General features: G+C 34.3%; 1 pseudogene; it reads right to left on the bottom strand.

Moving 5' to 3' along the window:
* Positions 1-4,947: 4,947 nt before the first annotated feature.
* Positions 4,948-20,179, bottom strand: LOC107195804 (annotated as a pseudogene).
* Positions 20,180-21,214: the final 1,035 nt, after the last annotated feature.

Raw genomic sequence — 21,214 nt, forward strand, 5'->3', positions numbered from 1 at the left:
ATATACTTATGGGCCATATTCTTTCAGTTGCTCTCTAGAACTGGATTTCCAGACATTTACTTTCTTTAGCCCTTATTTTTTGGATTATAGGTTAAAATTTTAAGAAATCAGGGAAGAATATTGAACTGCAGAAAGTTAACAGATTGTTGGTAAAAAATGAAATCAAAATAATCATAATGCTGATATCCCTGGGTATTTCCTTTGCACTTCAGTGGGGAGTGGGGGGAGTATTTGTAAAATGATTTCACAATGTACAAATACTGCCTATATTATATAACCTATCAGTTAAGAGCGCTAACTCTTAAATAATTTTCCTGGGTCTTTTTCACACCGCCACCACTTATGGGACCTCAATACTATCACTTAATTTCTTTGTGTCTCATTTCCCCATTTGAAAAATAAAGATAATAACTGTACTCATGTTATAAGGCTATGGTGTGGAAAGAGTTAAAACAAGTAGAGTGCTTAGAACTATGTGCCATTCTAAGCCTTTTAAGATTGATCTTCTTGTTGTTACTATTATTATTATTATTATTATTATTCTCTCAGATGTTCTTGAATAAGTTTCCGAGCAGCACTGACTTGCTTTTCTTTTGGTTGTATGTTCTCTACATCCCACTTAAGATTTCTACCCAATCCTGTGAGGCTATTTTTAGATATTTTATACCTCTGTACCTGTTTGTCATAAGTGAAAGAAATTTTGGTTTACCTGGATCCAGAAACTAGGCCATTCATACACATTGGTAAACAGAAATGTTGACAATGATTTCATGGGGCTTTCAGTAGGGCCCAAATATCAAGGCTCTGTGTAACTATACATTATCACATACAGATGTTGGTCCTTTAGGAACCAAAGGAATGTTAAATAAGCCATCATTATTTTAGGAACACGAAGTATGCTTTCTGTTAACTAGTCCAATAAGAAAAAAAGAAAAAAAAGAAAAGAAAAAGGAGAAATGTTTTGTTCGACAACTTTTTGAGAAATGCTCGGAGCTGTAAGATGTTATTGAAATTTTTCCCCATCAAGTAGAGCTTTCTGAGTTACCACATCTTTAAACATAAAAACATTTTTTAAGCAATGGCAATAATGCTGTGATAATGCTGCTGAATTTCCCACAGCATCAGCATTGAATATATTAAAGAGAATAAGTTAAAATATGTCTGATTTCTTCTGACATAACCCCTAGATGTCTTTTCTTTCTATACTTCCTCAAATATAATGTGGAACATTAAGACAAATTACTTCTAAATAGTAACAAGAAATGTAGTAATAAGTGGCAGACAATCAAGGTGATTTTTTCTGTAGCATTGTATTAATTTTGTTACAAGCAGGCATGCACACCTAAAGGATGTAATTTAGAGGAAACTCTGTCTTGTCTATTTTCTAGGAATTAGAATGAGAAAAAAAAGATGAGAGGACTGAGAGAAGATCTGGATAAATCAAAAGAGTTTTCTCCTAATTATAGCTGTGTAACAGGGAATAAACTCCCATAGAAGGCTGGGATCTGTTTGAAAACAGCTAGAAGAGTGTCATGGTTAGTGTCTTGTATACATAGTTATTCAAGCACAGATTGACTAATTGATCATCTGTCAGGGATGCTACAAAGGGAAAATTTTGCCCTAGCCATGAGAGTAAACAAGAGCACTTTCAGCTCTAAAACCTACAATTTTAATTTAATCACTAACCCCAGCCACTTTTAAAAGTGACCTTAAATAATTCCAAACCAACTCATATATTCTTTACTCATTCAATCAACAGACCTTGAGTGACTACTATATGCCAGATACTGTTCCAAGGCTGGAATAGAATAGGACATATGAAAGGTAATGCAATTTCTGCCATTGTAGACCTTGCATTATTTGAGAAGAAGTTCATCTAAATATAAATAGACTCAAAGGATAGCTGTTATTTTTATTATTATTCTGTTCTTGAAAAATTGGTAAGTACTGTAAAAGAAATAAAATAATGTGATATGATAAATTGCGACTAATTTAGGCTAGTAGGATAATCAAGAAAAAAATGTCTTTAAGAGATGAGTGTCAAAGAATAGAAAGGAATCATTTATAAAAAAAACGTTTCTGGAAATAATATTCCAAAAAAATGGGAACGGCAAATGCAAAGGCCCTGAGGCAAGGTCAACCTTAATCACAATCAAGGAACGAAAATAAGCCAAAAGTTTAGGTCATATTTACACCAGCTGGTCCCTAACTTCAACTTAACATGGATATTTTCTTGCAATGAGTTAGACATGTATATCATCCAAAAACAACAGTTAATTTGAAATTACATTGGAAATTCTGACTGAGACTCTTGACAAAGGCACAACCCTACTAAAGATTACAGCCATCGTTTTCAAAAGCTTCACTTTGGCAATCATTTGCAGACATTTAACAGGGATTTTTAATAACCACCCTAAAATATTGGGCAGGGAAGAGAGCATTCTAGTATGTCTGCAATGTGAACCTAGTGTCTCACAATTGAAAATTGGCTGGAGCTTACCCAGCCTACTGCTTTGCCAACAGTCCAGCGTTTAGAGCCTTGAATTCCTGTCCATTCATCTGTAGTTGTGTTTATGTCTCTCACTTAAGCAGTTTTCAACACACTTCTGTGGTTCTTTTGATATAGTGAACATGCAGGTGTATGTCTGACTATGCCAGGGACGGGGTCCAGATCTGGTCTTTATTGCTAAAACAGACATCTTTGAGTATTTGAATCACTGCATATGCCGTATTTACTCTTGTGTAGGTAAGCCAATTTTCCTCCAGCTAAAGATATAATTTAAAATTATTTCTCCCACTTACTCCTCCACTTTTCTCCATTGCATATGCTAAATAATTCAGCTCACTGCTCCTAAAGTGAATGTGAGTCACCCAACCCATATATATCCTTTCAGGGTTAGAGAGGTCAAAACATGCAGGAAAAGGAGTCTATACGCAACAGACATAGAAAAACTTTGGCCTTCTATCTCAACAGATCAAAATGACTGCTTCAACTGGACCAAGATTTCACTTTTATTTTCATCTAATTTCCTGAAAGAGACACAATTTGGAGAGACTTGTTAGGCAAGGGAGTGAAAAATTCCTTGCAGCTAACCTGTTTCTAAAGCCTTCTCTGAAGCTCAAATTTTGAAACTTTTGCAATTATGAGTTGGGAATCCATGTGTTACACAATGCATTTCTGGAATAACACTCAAGCTCCGAAGGTCTAATACTAACATTAATCTAATGAATGATATATTAGAAAAAATGATTTGTGTACATACTAATGGAAAGCATATTTTCTGAGTGAAGTTTGTGAATTGAAATGCAAAAAATAACTCCATCCCCTAAACATAGCTTCCAGCTACCACAGCAAGCAATAAGATAAGTTGGTGCACCTTCACAGAATGCTGAGTGACTGCTCTGCTTTCCGCTGCCCAGGGGAAAGCATTTTCCAAATCTCCTGCAGGTGTCTGAGAGAGACTACCTAAAAGAAAAGAAACTAAATTCTGCTTTTTGAGCCCTTGGACGACCCTTTTCATATGTAAGCTTAAAAAAAAAAAAAAAAAAAAAAAAACCCTCAGAAAACCCCAAATTTTGGTCCCTTGCCACCCTTTTTTTAATTAAGATTAAAAAAAAAAAAAAAAAAAAAAAAAGCCCATTTATCCCAGGGGGTTAATTTGGTTAAACCTCATACATCACATTGTGACTGGCTTCATATTTTACTCCAAAAGCCATATTGTCTTTTATCCTTTATTTATAGTGATCTTCATATTCATTTCTCAACTGAGGCAGGTACTTCAGGGAGAACTGGCATTGATCTCTAATCTTTTCTCTTTCTCTTTTTGTAATGCATACTTTTTTACCCTTAAGAAACAGCACTGATGGGAGTTTTCTCAAAAATAAAAAGCAAGAGTTTGAGATCAAGGTTTTTCTTTTTCTTCTTCTTCTTTTTTTAACCCGCTAAAGAGAGAATCACCCTTTGTCACCCAGTGCGTAACTTGGCTTTAAATAAACTCAGCATCTCAGTATTTATTTTTAAAGTGCATTTGTCTTCAGAAGAGACAGAGACTGAATTAAATGTTTCATGTAGCTGACTTCTGATTATTAACAGGTGAGAGTGAGGAGAGGCTCTAAAGAGAGGCCTAAATGTAGGAGATGAGAAATCAAGTGCTCTTTGCCAAGTACGAATGAATTTGTGGGTAGAACCTAGAATCAAGGCCAATAGATTCATAATTGCATTTTAAGGAATCGAAATCCCATATAGTCCTGAGAAGCAGCCAAAAGGAATCGCAAATCAAAGTACATACAGAATTCAGTTGTCTGGCAACCACGACAGCTCCGTTTCTTGTGTCACCAGCTACCAGCAGTAGGTACAGTGGAACTTGAAACTGGGAATCCCAGGGGTTCAGAGCCACTTTGGGATTGAGCCATCAAGATTAACATACTCCCAAGATGTACCAGAACCAGCAGCTGAATTCAAACTTTTGGATTCAAACAAAATGAACTCATGGCTCTTCAACATTAGGTCCTATTTCGGGGTCCACTTACTCTCATTAAGGCCTATTTTCTCTACAACCAGTGCTCTCCTAATATAACTAGCATTTTTTCTTTTCTTTTCCAAACTCCTTCTTGGGCTCCGCATATCTTCTTGAGTCTGATCATCTGTTCCATTTCCTCATCACCAAGAGAAAGTAGATAATGCCCTCTGTGATGCCTCAGAATCAAAAGAGCTCTGTAAATGATACCTGTCAAACATTATTATGCTGTATGTAGATCTTTGGTCTTGAGTGTGTATTAAGAAATACCATCTTCTTTTACTGCTTCTGGCATGATTATAAATTAGTGCTCTTCTAAGGAAAGCTCGAGAGAGCACAAAAATGAGAGTTTTATTAAGAATCTTTGTGATAGGAGGTAGCTTGATTAAAAAGGATTGAACATTGGAACTGGGGTCCATTAGCAGCTCTGTCAACAGCTAGTTGCAAATATTTGAGCAAACCATTTAGTTCTCTGGTCCTCAGTTTCCTCATGTAAAACTAGGTGTCTGGCATAAATAATCTCTTCTAGTCCTAAAACTCTATGACACATAAAAGAGAAGGAACACTCTTATTAATGTTCCTGACTCTCTTTATCTATTGAGAGATGCTTATCGCATTACAGCATGATCTATTTTTCAAACTGGATTTCCAGAAAGGTGGTGGAAGGCCCTTACAGGGTTAATTTGCTTAGCTTTTGGTTCAGATTCCTCCGGCACATTGTGTCCAGCCTTAATATTTTACACTGTAAGCCATATCATCTTTTATCTTTTATTTATAGTGATCCTCATATTAATTTCTCAATAGCAGCTGGTGCTGCAGGAGGGACAAGTCATTGATCTTCCAATTTATCCACTACTCTTACATATCCTGAGGTCGAGGCAGCCTGGAGAGATTGATGGAGCACTGGCACCCGCCCAGCAGCTGTGTGTTCCTCATGCATGAAAATCAACCACAGGAAACCGAAATTCGACAATTGGCAGCAATATCAGCCACCTCTGTAATAAATATAACAGGGCGTTCTTTAATAATTGAGTGGGGTATCTGGGATTCAGTAATGAAAAAGTTCCTGTATGAAGGTGCCAGTGGAGCTTTGGACTGACGAGGAGGTGGTATATTTTGGGATGGGGGTGGAGGTGGGGAAAACTGTTTGAGGATGTCAGCCTGTCATAGAGCAAACATTCTTATTCCTTGATTCTCAAGTCATAATACAGAGTAAACAAATATTTCCTTCATTTTCTATAAAACCAAATACTTTCTATAAACAATTTTGTTTTACTTCTACAAGAAAAACAACAGATCTCCAGATTATGTTCTTGCCCAATGATGTAAAAGGAAATGGTCCTTGGGCTACATATACTGCATTAGTCACACATACCAGGTGAAACTTGTACCCAGAGCTTTGAATCATTTATAGGTTCTCATAGGGACAAACCACTAATTGATTATTAAAGGTGTTCATGCCTTGTCATGACTGAGCAATGGCCTCCAACAGGCCTAGCTGTAGTCTCAGTTGACATGAGCAAGCCCCCCCAACAGAAATTTAACCCTGAGCTAGTTATCTCTTCCCCCTGTCTGCGCCTCAGCTAACCTTTCCTGCTTAAGCTCAGGTATTGGAGACTTATTTGATCATAAGCTTTGTGTCTGTCCAGATTAAAATCCACCCGCTGAGGTTTAGCTCTGTCTTTTATCATCTGTGGCTGGGAAAACAAATGCTAAATGTGGAAGCAGAATTTCTCGTTAGGCCACATGTATGATGCTGTAATGGCAGGACAGCAAAGAGCCCACAGGTGCAGCTGATGTGGAACCACATGGAAGCAAAGCATCCCCATTATCAGCCTGTAAAAATATTTTGTCCTCTTGGTTATTACTCAGCATGCACACTATACAGACACACTTATTATCTCTGCATTTTTTTATATAATAGAGTGACTAATAATGCCCTCCAGGGAAAAACTGGGGTGTCAAGCTGCTCAGAAATTTCAGGCACAGAATTGCCAGGAAACTATTTACTTATAACAAAACATGCTAAGGAGATTTTGAGTGTGCATGGGGTTTGAGCAATGTTATGATTTTCACAGATAGAGCTCACAAAAGAGTTCTGCCCAGTGTGTACTTTATCTTCCTCTGATGAAGAGAGGCTGAGTCAATCCCTTTGAGTGTTGAAATCACAATAAATATATCGAATGACTTAATCCCATACAGGACCATTGTCTGATATAAATACACAGACGACAAAAATGTTTAATTCCTCCAGAAGGATTGCACAATTTACGCATTTTTAAAATTTTGTTTCCTTTTACTCCTTCAATTTAAATACTATTTTTCCCTTTTGTTCTCTAATCATGTTTTATTCCATAGTTATTTATAGGTATTAATAAATAAAAATTCAAATGAGAACTGGCTCTATACAAAAAGGAAGACATACAAAATGTAATATCTTGTGCAAAGCAGGTCAGACTCACAGGAAATGATGAGCATATTTTCTGGATGGAATTTTATCCAATGTTATTATTAGCAGTATGGTAGAAATAGGAGTAAGAATAATAGTAATAAAGTAGTAGTTAATTATACTATGTATTTATACAGCACATAAGCATCTTTAAATATTTGTAATTGCATTGTTTCACTTGACCTTCAAAACAATCTTGTATAGTAGGCAGGCCTGGTTTTCTGATTCCTATTTAATACCTGGTATTTTTTTAAACAATTAATTAATTAATTTTTTATGATGACATTGGTTAACAAAATCCAGTAAGTTTCCTCTGTATACTTTAACAGTAAGACATATATATATTTACACTGTGTGTTCACCTCCTATAGTTAGATTTCTTTCTGTCACCACATATTTGACCTGGTATTCCTAATTCCCATTTTATAGATGAGCAAACTAAATTGCAGAGATTTTAAGCAATTAACCCAGCTAAGAAGCCAGAGAATTATGTTCTCTAACTACTAGTTGAAGTTGCTCCCTAAGAATTGATGAAACATATTATAACAATACTAGTAATCAAGGAAAAACCCCAAAACAACATATCCCCAGAACTCTCCTAGCAAGGGGAATTTGGAGGTAGCTATCATTGCATGAGGTTTATTAGAGACCAAACAAAAATTCTGGGGCTCAGTAAAATGTGTCCATCTGAGGGGAGGTAAGTATAGGTAATTTCAAATATGGAATCTGTAAGATATCATGTAATTTGATATCTGCCTGAAAATAATTTAAATTTGGGGAAGTAAAGGGCTGATATGTCTTGCAACTGTTTAAAAACATATACTCCCTAAAGAAGTATCCTGCAGTTTGCTACCCTTATTTTGCAACCTAAGCTGCAGGGTTTATGTGAACTATTTTTACGGCTGTTCCGATCTAAAATATTATTTCCTATGAGATGGGATCATTGCAATATATGACTATTTTGTGGAAGCAGAGTTCTGGAATAGTTGCGGCCCATCCACAGGCAAGTCACTTAACAGTAAGCACATGATGAAAAATAATGTAGTGCGGAGGGTCAGGATAATTGATGTCCGTTACTGGATATTAAGGTATCCAGGATAATTGATGTCTGTTACTGGATATCAAGGTATCCAGGAAGTGGGTACTTTCCAGCTATAACTCTCCCTGCCATCCCATCACTCACTGGGAATCTATGTGATTCCCCATGTGCCTACTCAACACTGGCTTCCTGCAGGAGAGCTCAGAGGCCCTCACCTGCTCTGAAGCCCTCAGGAGGCAGCCTGGTGCTAGACCTACAAGAACCTTCTGTCCATCTGAGAGAATCAGAATAATCAGGTGAATGTTTTAGCTAGAGGATCCTATTCAGTAAAAGTTCAACCACGTTAACAAATCTTTGAAGAGTCACCAATAAAAATATATAAAATGATTGGATGCAAGCTTATTGCACACACGATTGTCTTTGGTTTAATTACATGCCCTTCCCTAGGTGAATTGAGGGCTATAGAGGAGTCAAAAAAGGAAAAAGTGATAATCCAAATTTTAATGATTAAAAACAAATTTGATGTGTTTTTAGAATGTCCAAGTGGTCTCTAAAGATGAAAAAATAAAAAATAAGAATGCTAAATCAGAACAGCAAGAAAGAATATTTACCATCACTAAGAATATGAATAAGGACCTGCATCACTGGGTATTTAGGAATTCAGTAGATTTTCTTTGCTTTTCTGCACTAAAAGCTACCTAGCATAAATCCCAGAACTGCTGAGAAACATGCTTGTCAAATCTTCGCAACAGCTTGGGACTCTGTTATATAAACTTTGGGAGACTATTAAACTTGAAGTAAAAAGCCCTTTGAAAATAGATGTTCTTATCTATTTTGGCATATTCATCCCCCGTAGGAGTGTTGTGATTCAAAGAACATTAATAATTTTTTTAAAGCAGTTGAGAAAACACAGCACTTCAAAAGGCTTAAATCTGGAAACATTTCAAATACGAGGTTTAGGATTACTAGTATGGTTTCCTAATCTCCTAATTATATGAGAGTGAGGGCACTTTTATGTATCTCTCTTTTCGGAATCACTGGAAATATCAATTAAACACAACAAATTAAGAGACTGTCCCTTGAGATATGAGAGCATATTATACATGATGGTCTTCTACAAGTGGTTAACAACTTGTCTTTAATCAATTCAGAGAAATTTCCTAAATCCAAGGAATTTGATGGCTATAATTAAGAGTTCATTTGAGCATTTGTATCCCACAATCATTAGAACAGCCCTTATCTTTGAATAATGATTTGTGTAAGTCATGCTTACCAAAATGATACCAACAAAATCTCGCAAACTTCCATAAGGAACTTCCAATTTTCTTCTGCTCTTGCTCTAGCTATGGCTGCACAGTCTCCATGTGCAAGAAGCTATGAGAAGGCATCTCATGGCTGTCACCAGTGGCCATAGGTAAACCATTTATCACCAGATATGACTGTTGCTATTGGGTATCACTGCAATTGGAGACATGTAGAGTCTCTGATAGGATAGAGTTGGGCTATGATCCTCCCGTGCAATGAAACCACAGATGTTCTGGGTAGATATGGGGTAAATTTTATTTTCTCCTTTTCTGTAACATCTTGTTAGAGGGATATAAAAACCTATTGCTGAAATATCAATGAATATTGCTATATTACCTTTTAAAAATAAGAGTCCCATCTCTCATAGAAACCAGGACATATGTTTTGAGGAAATAAACTATAGGAAAATTCAACTGACAGACACCACACTGTACTTAATTTTTCTTTGGTACATTTTTCTTGAGATTAACTTCTATTCTTCACTTTTAAAAATGACTTTATTAAAACATAATGGACATATAAGAAACTTCACACTTAAAGTACACAATTTGACTAAGTTCTAAAATACACATATACCATGAAACCATTAACACAATCAAGAAAATGAACATATCCACCACTCGCAAAAGTTTCTTCATGTCCATTCATAACCTCCTTCCACCTTTCTCCATCTTGTTCCTACACATCTCTAGATAACCATTGATTTTGCTTTCTGTCACTATAGATGTTTGCATTTTTCTAGAAATTTATATGTTGATTCATACAGTGTAAATTTTTTTATCTGGCTTCTTTCACACAGTGTAATTATTTTGAGAGTAATCCATATTTTCGTATGTATAAATAGTCTATTCCTTGTTTTGCTGAGTAGTGTTCCATTGTATGAATATACCACAGTATGTTTATTCGCTCACTTATTGATGGATATTTGCTTGGGCTGTTACAATTTCTAACTATTAAAAATAAAGATGAACACTTATATACAAGACTTCGTATAAACATGTATTTTTATTTTTTTCTCAGATTAATATCTAGGAGTAGAAGGACCAGGTCATGTGGTAGGCTCATGTTTAACTTTTTAAAAAAGTACTAAACTTTTCTAAAGTTAACTGGACCATTTTCCTTCCCATGAGCAGTGTATAAGAGTTCTGTTTCTTATACTTTCTTATGAACAGTTGATGTAGTCAGACTTTATAATTTTAGCCATTCAGTAGATGTGTCATGGTACCTCCTGTAGTTTTAATTTTTATTTAGCTAATAACTGAGCATGTTGAGCAATTTCATGTGTTTCCTTGGTAAAATCTCTTTACAAATATTTTTGTCTATGGTTTTAATTTTTTTGTTAAATTTGCAAGTCACCGAGTATTGAGAGTTGTTTATGTGTCAGACACACAAATCTTTTCAGATATGTGATTTGTAAATATTTTCTTTCAATATGTGGTTCTAATTTCATTATCTGAATAATGTCTTTCAAAGAGGAAAAGTTTCAGATTTTGATGAAACTTATCTAGTTTATCATTTACTTTTTATGGATCTTATTTTTGGTATCATCTCTAGGAAATCTTTGCCTAACCCATGGTCACAAAGATTTTGTCCCATTTTTAAAAAATTATTAAATTTATTAGGGTAACATTGGTTAGTAATAGTATATAATTTTTCTATGTTTTCTTATAGAAGTTTTATAAATTTATGTTTTCATCCATTTTGAGTGAATTCTTTATATGGTGTAAGGTAAGGATCAAAGTTTATCCTTTCACATGTGATTATCTGTGCACAATACTCATGTACTACAAGCCTCCAGCACAATTTAAAAAAAAAAAAAAACAACTACCATTTCTCCTTTGAATTGGCTTTGCACCTTCGTTGAAAGTTATCGCTATTATGTGTGGATCTATTTCTAGGATCTACATTTGTTCAATTGGCCTATTATATCTGACTCTTGGCTACAATATATTATTTCCCTAATTTCTTTTCAGTTTCTCATGTAAATAGTAATAAAGCTTCACCATTTTACTGGACATACTTAGATATATCCGAAATACATTTTATAAATTCATGGAACTCGGACTCGAACTAGGGTTACTTCCAAAAGGCACTTCGAAACTGTTGAGATGTAAAAATTATGTAGTCTACAGACTTTTAAATTCATTAAACTCATGTTAATCTGTTCCCAAAAGCCATTTTGCATGTGTCTGATGCTGCAGAGTGTGGTGAGTATGTAATGAATATGTGTGTCTATCTGAAGGATCATTATAGGAGGCAAAAGGGAAAATGAGAGAAAATAGAAATACTCAAATACCAAATGATAAAATAAAATATTTTTACAAGTGTTTTTAAAATTTATATTGACTCTGATTATAATGCTTTGAAACTAGAGATCAACTGCAAAAAAATATCAGGAAGAATCACAAATACATGGAGATTAAATAACATGCTACTGAAGAATAACTGGGTCAGTGAAGAAATGAAAAGAGAGATCAAGAGATACATAGAAATGCATGATAACGATAGTACAACATAGCAAAACTTTGGAGACACGGCAAAAGCGGTCATTAAGATGAAAGTTCATATCATTATAGGCCTATCTGCAAAAACAAGAACAAGCCCAAATAAACAACCTAATGCTTCATCTTAAAAAACTAGAAAAGGAAAAACAAATGAGGCCTAAAATCAGCAGACAGAAAGAAATAACCAAAATTAGAGCAGAAATAAATGAAATTGAAAACAAACTAACAAACAATCAAAAAAAATAGAAAAAATAAATACAACGAAGAGCTGGTACTTTGAGAAGGTTAATGAAATTGACAAAGTCCTGGCTAGATTCACTAAAGAAAAAAGAGAAAGGACACAAATAAACAAAATCAGAGATGAAAGAGGGGAAATTATGACTGACATCATGGAAATACAAAAGATTATATAAGAATACTATGAAGAAGTATATGATAACAAATTTAATAACCTAGAAAAATGGACCAGAACTTAGAAAAATACAATCATTCTAGACTGAATCAAGATTTGGAAAATCTAAATAGACCGATCAGCAGTATAGAAATTGAAATAATCATCAAAAACCTACCAAAAAGTAAAAGTCCAGACCAGATGGCTTCACCAGTGAATTCTACCAAACATTCAAAGATTTAATACCTATTCTCCTCAAACTCGTCCAAAAAATCGAAGAGGAGGCAATACTTCCCAACTCATTTTATGAGGCCAATATTACTCTAATACCAAAATGTCGTAGAGATAACACAAAAAAAGAAAACTACAGACCAATATCTCTCATGAACACAGATGTAAAAATCCTAAATAACATACTAATGAACCGAATATAGCAACATATTAAAAAGATTGTACACATGATCAAGTGGGCTTCATCCCAGAGGCACAGGGATGGTTCGACATATGCAAATCAATTAATGTGACACACCACAAAAACAATTTAAAACATAAGAATCATATGATAATACCAATAGATGCAGAAAAAGCCTTCAACAAGATACAGCATCCATTTATATAACATTGGACATCCTAGCAACTGCCATCAGACAAGAGAAAGATATAAAAAGCATTCAAATAGCATATGAAGAAGTCAAACTGTCACTATTTGAGGAGGACATGATTCTCTATATAGAAAATCCTAAAGACTCCACAAGAACACTACTAGAAACAATAAGCAAATAAGTAGTTTCTGGATACAAAATCAACGTTTAAAAACTCATAGCATTCCTATACTCTAATAATGAAGTGTCAAATAAAAAAAGTGGAAAAAATAATTCCTTTAGCAATTGCCCTGAAAAGAATAAAATACCTAGGAATAAATTTAACAAAACGTGTGCAGGGCCTATATAATGAAATCTATAAGACCCTGTTAAAAGAAATCAAAGAAGATACAAAGAAATGGAAAGATATTTTGTGTTCTTGTACTGGAAGAATCAACATAGTTAAAATGACCATATTACCTAAAGTATTATACAGATTTAATGCAATCCCTATCAAAATCCCATTGGCATTTTTAAAAGAAATAGAACAAAAAATCATCAGATTTGTATGGAAGCACAAAAGAGCCCGAATTGCTAAAGCCATCCTGAGAAAAAAGAATGAGACTGGATGCATCACTCTGCCTGACTTCAAATTATACTACAAAGCGACAGTAATCAAAACGGCATGGTACAGGCAGCAAAGCAGACACACGCACCAGTGGAACAGAATCGAGAGTCCAGAAGTAAACCCATATTTATATGGACAAATAATTTTCTACGAAAAAGGCAAAACATACAGTGGAGAACAGAAAGCCTCTTCAATAAATGGTTTGGGGAAAATTGGAAGGTCATCTGCCAAAGAATGAAACTAGACTGTTGTTTATCGCCATACACCAAAATTAACACAAAATGGATTAAGGACCAGAATATAAGACCGTAATCAATAAACTGCATAGAGGAAAACATAGGAACTAAACTCATGGACCTTGGACTTAAAGAGGATTTTATAAACTTGACCTCAAATACAAGGAAAGTAAAAGCAAGAATAAATGAATGGGATTACATTAAGCTTCTGCTCAGCAAAACAAATTATCAACAAGGTAAAGAGATAACTATCCAAATGGGAAAATATATTTGCAAGCAACACCTTTGATAAGGGCCTAATATCCAAAATATACAAAGAACTCATATGACTCAATAACAACAACAAAAAACAAATGATTCAATCAAAAACTGGGCAGAGACTTCTCCCTAGAGAACATACAAATGTCCAACAAATATATGAAAAGATGCTGCACATCACTAGCTATTTGGGAAATGCAAATCAAAACCACAGTGGGATACAATCTCGCACCTGTTAGAAAAGCTATAATCAACTGAGCAAGTAATAACAAATGTTGGAAAGGATGCAGAGAAAAAGGAACCCTCATACAATGCTAGTGGGACTGAAAATTGGTACAGCCACTTTGGAAAACAGTAGGGAGGTTCCTCAAAAACTAGGAATTGATCTACCATATGATCCAACAATCCCTCTCCTGGGTATTTACCCCAAAGACATGAAAACATATATCTAAAATGATATTTTCACATCAATGTTCATTGCAGCATTATTCACAGTGGCCAGGATATAGAATCAACCAAAGTGCTCTATGATAGATGATTGGCTAAAGAAGCTGTGGTACATATATACGATGGAATATTACTCAGCAATAAGAAGAGACGAAATACTGTCATTTACGACAACATAGATGAACCTCGAGATAATCATGCTAAGCAAAATAAGCCAGATAGAAAAAGTTGAGAATCACATGATATCACTTATATGTGGGATATAAACCTAAAAACACCAAATGAACAGGACAAACAAACAGATACTCATGGACATGGACTATAGACTAGTGTTTACCAGAAGGTAGGAGGTGGGCGAGGAGGGGAGAGGTAGACTGGGTAAAGGGAGTCAAATATAGGGGAGTAGGGGTACGGTGAAGTGGATAAAGGAGATCAAATATATGGTAGCTGAAGAAAACTGGACTTTGGGTGTCTGCACAAAAGACTATATAAATGTCAAATGATAAAGTACATCTGAAAATTATATAACTGTATTATATAATGTATATAGTCACACAAAAGACTATATAAATGTCAAATGATAATGTACACCTGAAAATTATATAACTGTATTAACCAATGTTACCCCAATAAACTTAACATAAAAAATAAAATAAAAAAATAAATAAATAAATAAATAAATAAGATTTATATTGAGATGAACAAATTTTTATAAAACAAAATATTTAGAGAATATTTTAAAATGCTTTTATTTACCAAATGCACTGAGATAATATAGAAATAATAAAAAGAGTTTTCTAGAACCAGCTTGTTTTTTTCTTTTTTATCTACATTGGGTGATTGGTTGTATTTTATTCAGTGTATTATTGAACATGTGGGTGTGAATAAGATGGAATTTCTCTCAAAAAGAGAAATGAGCAAATAATATATGTTGTCAACTTGTCTAAAATTTTTCATGTTCTGACTCATTTTTTATACTGGCACTTCAAGGAATTTTGTTTTTTTCATTTGACTATTATAAAACCCTTGATAACTTCATTGGAATCCCATGAAAATAATATAAATAATTATAATAGAAAATGAAAAGATGATAATAGCAATCAGCACTGTGATATTACTTGTCAGTGTTCTCTATCACATTTAACAGTCAAAAATCCAATATTAATTTGACTTTTTGACCTTTAGTCTTTACTTTGGTAGAAGTTCTTTTGAGAAGTAATTTCTTTCTCTTTGCTTATTATTTATTTGCACTTAAAAATAATTAATGGCTATAGTTTGATAGGCTCATCTTAGAATGGTACCGAAGGAAGACAGATATGCAAACTATTAATATATCTGTGGGCTCGCAGAAATGTAAAAGTTTGATGTTTAAATCTTGTGGAATGCTGCCTCATTTCTCACAGAGAAATGGAAACATACATGTACTTAAACTGTTTAAATGAATCAACATAGGTTTAGAAGGCATTTTAGGCATGGTTAGGGTGTGGGGAAACAAGAGCTATAAAACATAGTTCTTGTCTATAAGAAGTTAACAATTTAATTGGGGAGAGGGCACTTAATAACTCAATGAGATGGGCCTGATACAGGTGGTTCAAAGGTCACACTTTGATAAACTTTGCTCTAAGACAGACCAGCCAACTCTTCTTCTATTAAAATCCTTATTTCAGTGTCTAATTAACTTGAATCGGGCTCAATGTCTACTTTAGAAATTTTCCTAGGGTGCTAAATATATGACACAGGAAAATGGAGTATTTGAGTTTGACAAGAATATTGACCTCCTTTAAAAAAGCTCACCATGTAAACCTTCCATGCTAAGTTGCAAGAAAATGAGGTAGATAATAAGTGACATTCGATTTCAGAGGTGGGAGAGAGAAAAGAAGCTCAGCTTAAGTAGAACATTTTGTTGAATTCTCCAAAGTGGTAAACACTGCCCTCTGCAGATACTAAATACATTGATAAATAAGATGAAAGCTTGAAAATGGAGGTCAAAATGTCACCCAGATTTAAGGACCCACATAGGCTGACAGTGAAAAGATTTTTAAAAAACTCTAAAAGAGAACAGGCAAAAAGGATAGTGGCGGTGGTGGCATATGTATATCATGCAAAACAGACTTGACTCAAAAAACTGTCATAAAGAATATAATGGTAAAAGGGTCAATTCATAAAGAAGATAATAACAATTATAAATATACACACACTCAGCATCAGTTCATCCAAATATATGGGGCATACATTGACGGAATTGATGGAGAAATAGACAGCAATACAATAATAGTAGGAGATTTCAATACCCCACTTTCAATAGTGTATCCAGACAACAAGGAGAAATAAGGAAATAGAACTCTTGAATGATACAATAGACTAAATAGACCTAAAAGATATACAATGAAAATTCTAACCAAAAGCAGTAGAACACATATTCTTCTTAAGTGCACATGAACATTTTCCAGAACAGATCACATGTTAGGGCACAAAACAAGTCTTAAGGAATTTAAGAAGACTGAAATCATACCAAGTACCTTTTCTGACCATAATGGAAAAACTAGAAATCAATAGTAGAAGGAAAACGAGAAAACTCAGTTTGTGGAAATTAAACAAAACACTCTTGAACAGCCAATAGATCAAAGAAGAAATTAAAAGAGAAATTAGGACATATGTTGAGACAATGGAAAACAAAAACACAACATACCAAAATTATGGGATGCAGCATAAGCAGTACCAAGAGAGAAGTGTATAGTCACAAATGCCTACAATAAAAAAGGACCTCGAATAAACTAATTTTACACTGAAAGAAACTAGAAAATAAAAAGGAAAACCAAACCCAAAGTTACCAGAAAGAAGAAAATATTAAAGATAAGAGCAGAAATAAATGATACAGAGAATAGAAATGCAATAAAAATGAACAGAGAATAGAAAAACAATAGAAGAAAATCAACAAAACTAAGAGTTGAGTTCTTTGAAAAGATAATCAAAATTGACAAAACTTTAGCCAGACTAAGTAAAAAGAAAAGATTCAAATAAATAAAATCAGAACTGAAAGAGGAGGCATTGCAACTGATGCCACAAAAATAAAAAAAAAAGATTATTGGAGAGTACTGTGAACAATTATACACTAACAAATTGGATAACTCAGAAGAAATGGAAAACTTTCTAGCAACATACAATCTACCAAGAGTGAATCATGGAGAAACAGAAAGTTTGAACAGATCAATAACTAGCAAGGAGATTGAATCTGTAATCAAAAACCTCCAACAAAGAAAAAACAAGGACTAGAAGACTTCACTGGTGAATTCTACAAAACATTTAAAGGAGAACTAATACCAATTATTCTTAATCTTTTCCAAAAATATATTGAAAAAGAGTAAATACTTCCAAAATCATCTAAGAGGCCAGCATTATCCTGATATCAAAATCAGATAAAGATACTACAAGAAAAGAAAACTACAGGCCAATAACCCTTGGGAATATCGATAGACAAATTGTCAACAAATACTTGCAAACCAAATTCAAGAGCACATTAAAAGTGTCTTACACCATGATCAAGTCGAATTATCCCAGGGATGCAAGAACGGTTCAACATAGAAAATTCAATAGATGTGATACACAACATCAACAGAATTATGTCATATGACAATTTCAATAGATGCAGAAAAAGTATTTGAAAAAATTCAATACTCATTCATGATTAAAAGAGTCAATAAATTGAGAAAAGGAGGAAATCATCTCCACATAATAAAGTCCATATATGAAAAGCCCAGGCTAATATCATATTTAATAGTGAAAAACTGAAAGATTTCCCTCTAAGATTAGAAATAAGTCAAGAATGCCCATTCTCACCACTCCTACTCAACATAGTACTGAAGCAGTAGCTAGTGCAACAGAAACGAAAAAGAAATGAGACATCTAAATCAGAAAAAAAGAAGTAAAAGTATCTCGGTTCACAGATGACACCATCATATATGTAAAAAAAACCCTAAAGATTTCACACACACACTATTAGAACAATAAATGAACTCAGAATAGTTGCAGGTTACAAAATCAACATACTAAAATCACTTGCATTTCCATACACTAACAAATAACAAGCTGAAAAGAAATTAGGAAACAATTCTATTTATAATAGCATCAAAAAGACTAAAATACTTAAGAATATAGTTAACCTTGGAGGTGAGAGACCTGTATATTGAACATTATAAAACATTGCTGAAAGAAATTAAAGACTTGCCATCTTCATGGTTTGGAGGACTTAACATTGTTAAAATGTTCATATTATGCAGTGATCTACAAATTCAAAGCAATCTCTATCAAAATTCCAAGGAACTTTTTGCAGAAACAGAATTGTCCTAAAATTCATATGAAACCACAAAGGACCCAAATAGCCAACACAGTCTTGAAAAAGAAAAGCAAAGTTGGAGGCTTTGCACGTAGCTGACTTAAAAACATATTATAAAGCTACAGTCATTAACACAGAATGCTAGTGCCATAAAGTCAGACATATACACCAATGAAGAGTCCAGAAGTAAACCTATGCATATATAGTTAAATAATCCTTGACAAGGTGCCAAGAATGCACAATGGGGAAAGTAGCATCTCTTCAACAAATGGTGTTGAGAAAACTGGATATCCATGTAGAAGATAATGAGATCAGACCCTTGTTTTATACTACACACTAAAATCAACTCAAAATGGATGAAAGGCTTAAATGTAAGACCTAAAGTTCTAAAACTCCTTAAAGAAAACATGAGGGAAAAACTTCATAATATTGGTCTTGGAAATGATTTCTTGGATATGACACCAAAAGCATAGGCAACAGAAGTAAAAAGATAAGAGGGAGTACATTAAACTAAAAGTGTTTCTGTGCTGCAAAGGAAACAATCAACAGAATAAAGAAAGCAACTGACAAAATAGGAAAAAGAGACCTGCTATAGAACTATGTGAATATAATGAGCAATACTCTACTGAATACTTTAAAATTTGTTGAGTGTAGATTTCATGTTTTATTTTATTTGTTTTATTTTATTGATTTTATATTAATTTTTTTTTAACCATAACTAATAAAACATCACCCCGGGCTGGCTTCATGCATATAAGACAACATGTGTAGATGGCCAATCTCCATGCTCAGAATGGTCACACACTTGGTTTAACATTCTACTATTGGGACAACAGACTATGCATGTGAGCAGTGAAGATAACACGCAAGATGTGTGTCTGCTTCTATTCCTGCCGCTCCATTTACATATAGTTTTCACTGTGTTTGTTATGAGGCTACCATAACATGTTTATTTTGTACTCATTTGGGGTATTTTTTTACAGAGAATTTTTTTTTTTTTTTTTAGTGAGCCAGCTTGCTTTAGTTTAGATGATCCCAATTTTGTGGTAATATCCAAATCATCACAGTCGGGAGCCAGTCAAACACATGACTTCTTCTCTCCATCAAGCCTGATCAGGGTATTGACTCTGGCCAGTCAATGTCATAGAGTTTCTTCACAGCCATTTTGCTCTGATGCTCATTGGACTTGACATCCACAATGAACACAAGTGAACTCTTGTCTTCTATCTTTTTCATGGTTTATTTGGTAGTCAGGGGAAACTTGATAATGGCAGAGTGGTCAAGCTTGTTTCTCCTGGTAGCACTCTTCTAATGATAGTTGTGTTGCCTTCAGAGCTGCAGTGTCTTGGGCTGTCGAAGGTGGGTGATGTACGTATCTTTTTGTGTGTGGCTGTGGACGACTTTCAGCACTGCTTTCTTTGCCTTCAAAGGCTTTCTTCTGGCATCAGCTATGGGAGGGGCAGGGGCTTCCTTCTTTACTTTTAATATCATTTTTCTGAAGAAGCTCTTTTGGATTCTTACTGAGTTCCCAATCATTGTGGGTCCACCAGAATTCTGTGTTCATGGTTCTATCTAGCACTGAATGAACATGTTAACAACTCCAAGAGGCCACACTTTCAACTTGAACCAGAACTTACTTCTAATGTATACATACAGGAATTGTGTTTTAAGAAACAAGAATGGTCACAGAATCCAAACCTAGCTTTTTTTAATTGTGTTACTTCCAAGTATTAGTCAACTACTTATGCGGAAAAGGATGACATATGTGGAAAAGAGAAGATAGGGCAACCCATATTCCTTTTCCTTTAGTTCTTCCTTACTCATCAGTAAGCTGAGCATTTGGTAAAATGTGTATACATAGCAAGAAGTTAAATAAAGAGTTGTGTAAGAGTGTATAGAATTTCTGTTGCCCTGGTTAAAAAAGAAAAGAAATACATATGCATATATATAAACCACAAAATAGGAATTATAAAATTTTCAGTAATTTTTCACATGAGCTAAATATCAATATATCTGCATGTAAAACTAGAATTACATAACATAAAAAAACAGTAAAATTCATGCTAATAATTTTGATTTTTCTTTATTTAGAAAAACATTAAACAGCCAAAAAACAAACAAAAACCACCATGACAAGTTAGAAAGACCACAGAAGAAAGAAAAAGGTTTCATATTTTAGTATTGTATTAGTGATTTCCTAGGGCTGCCATAACAAAGCATCACAAACTGTGTGGTTTAAACAATAGAAATTAATTCTTTCACAGTTATAGAGGCTAGAAGTCTGAAATCAAGGTTTCAGCAGGGTCACAGCCCATGGAAGGCTCTGGGGAAGAATCCTTCCTTGCCTCTACTAGCTTCTGTGGTTGCCAAAAATCCTCAGTATTCCTTGGTAGTATAAAGGTGTAACCTCAGTCTCTGCCTCTGTTGTCATATGGCCATTTTCCCTCTATTTGTTTGTGTGTCTCCAAATCTCTTTCTCCTTATAAGGATACCAGTCACCAGGATTTAGAACTCACCCTAATCTAG

This window comes from Pteropus alecto, unplaced genomic scaffold (assembly GCF_000325575.1).
Source record: "Pteropus alecto unplaced genomic scaffold, ASM32557v1 scaffold565, whole genome shotgun sequence".
Lineage (NCBI taxonomy): Eukaryota > Metazoa > Chordata > Mammalia > Chiroptera > Pteropodidae > Pteropus > Pteropus alecto.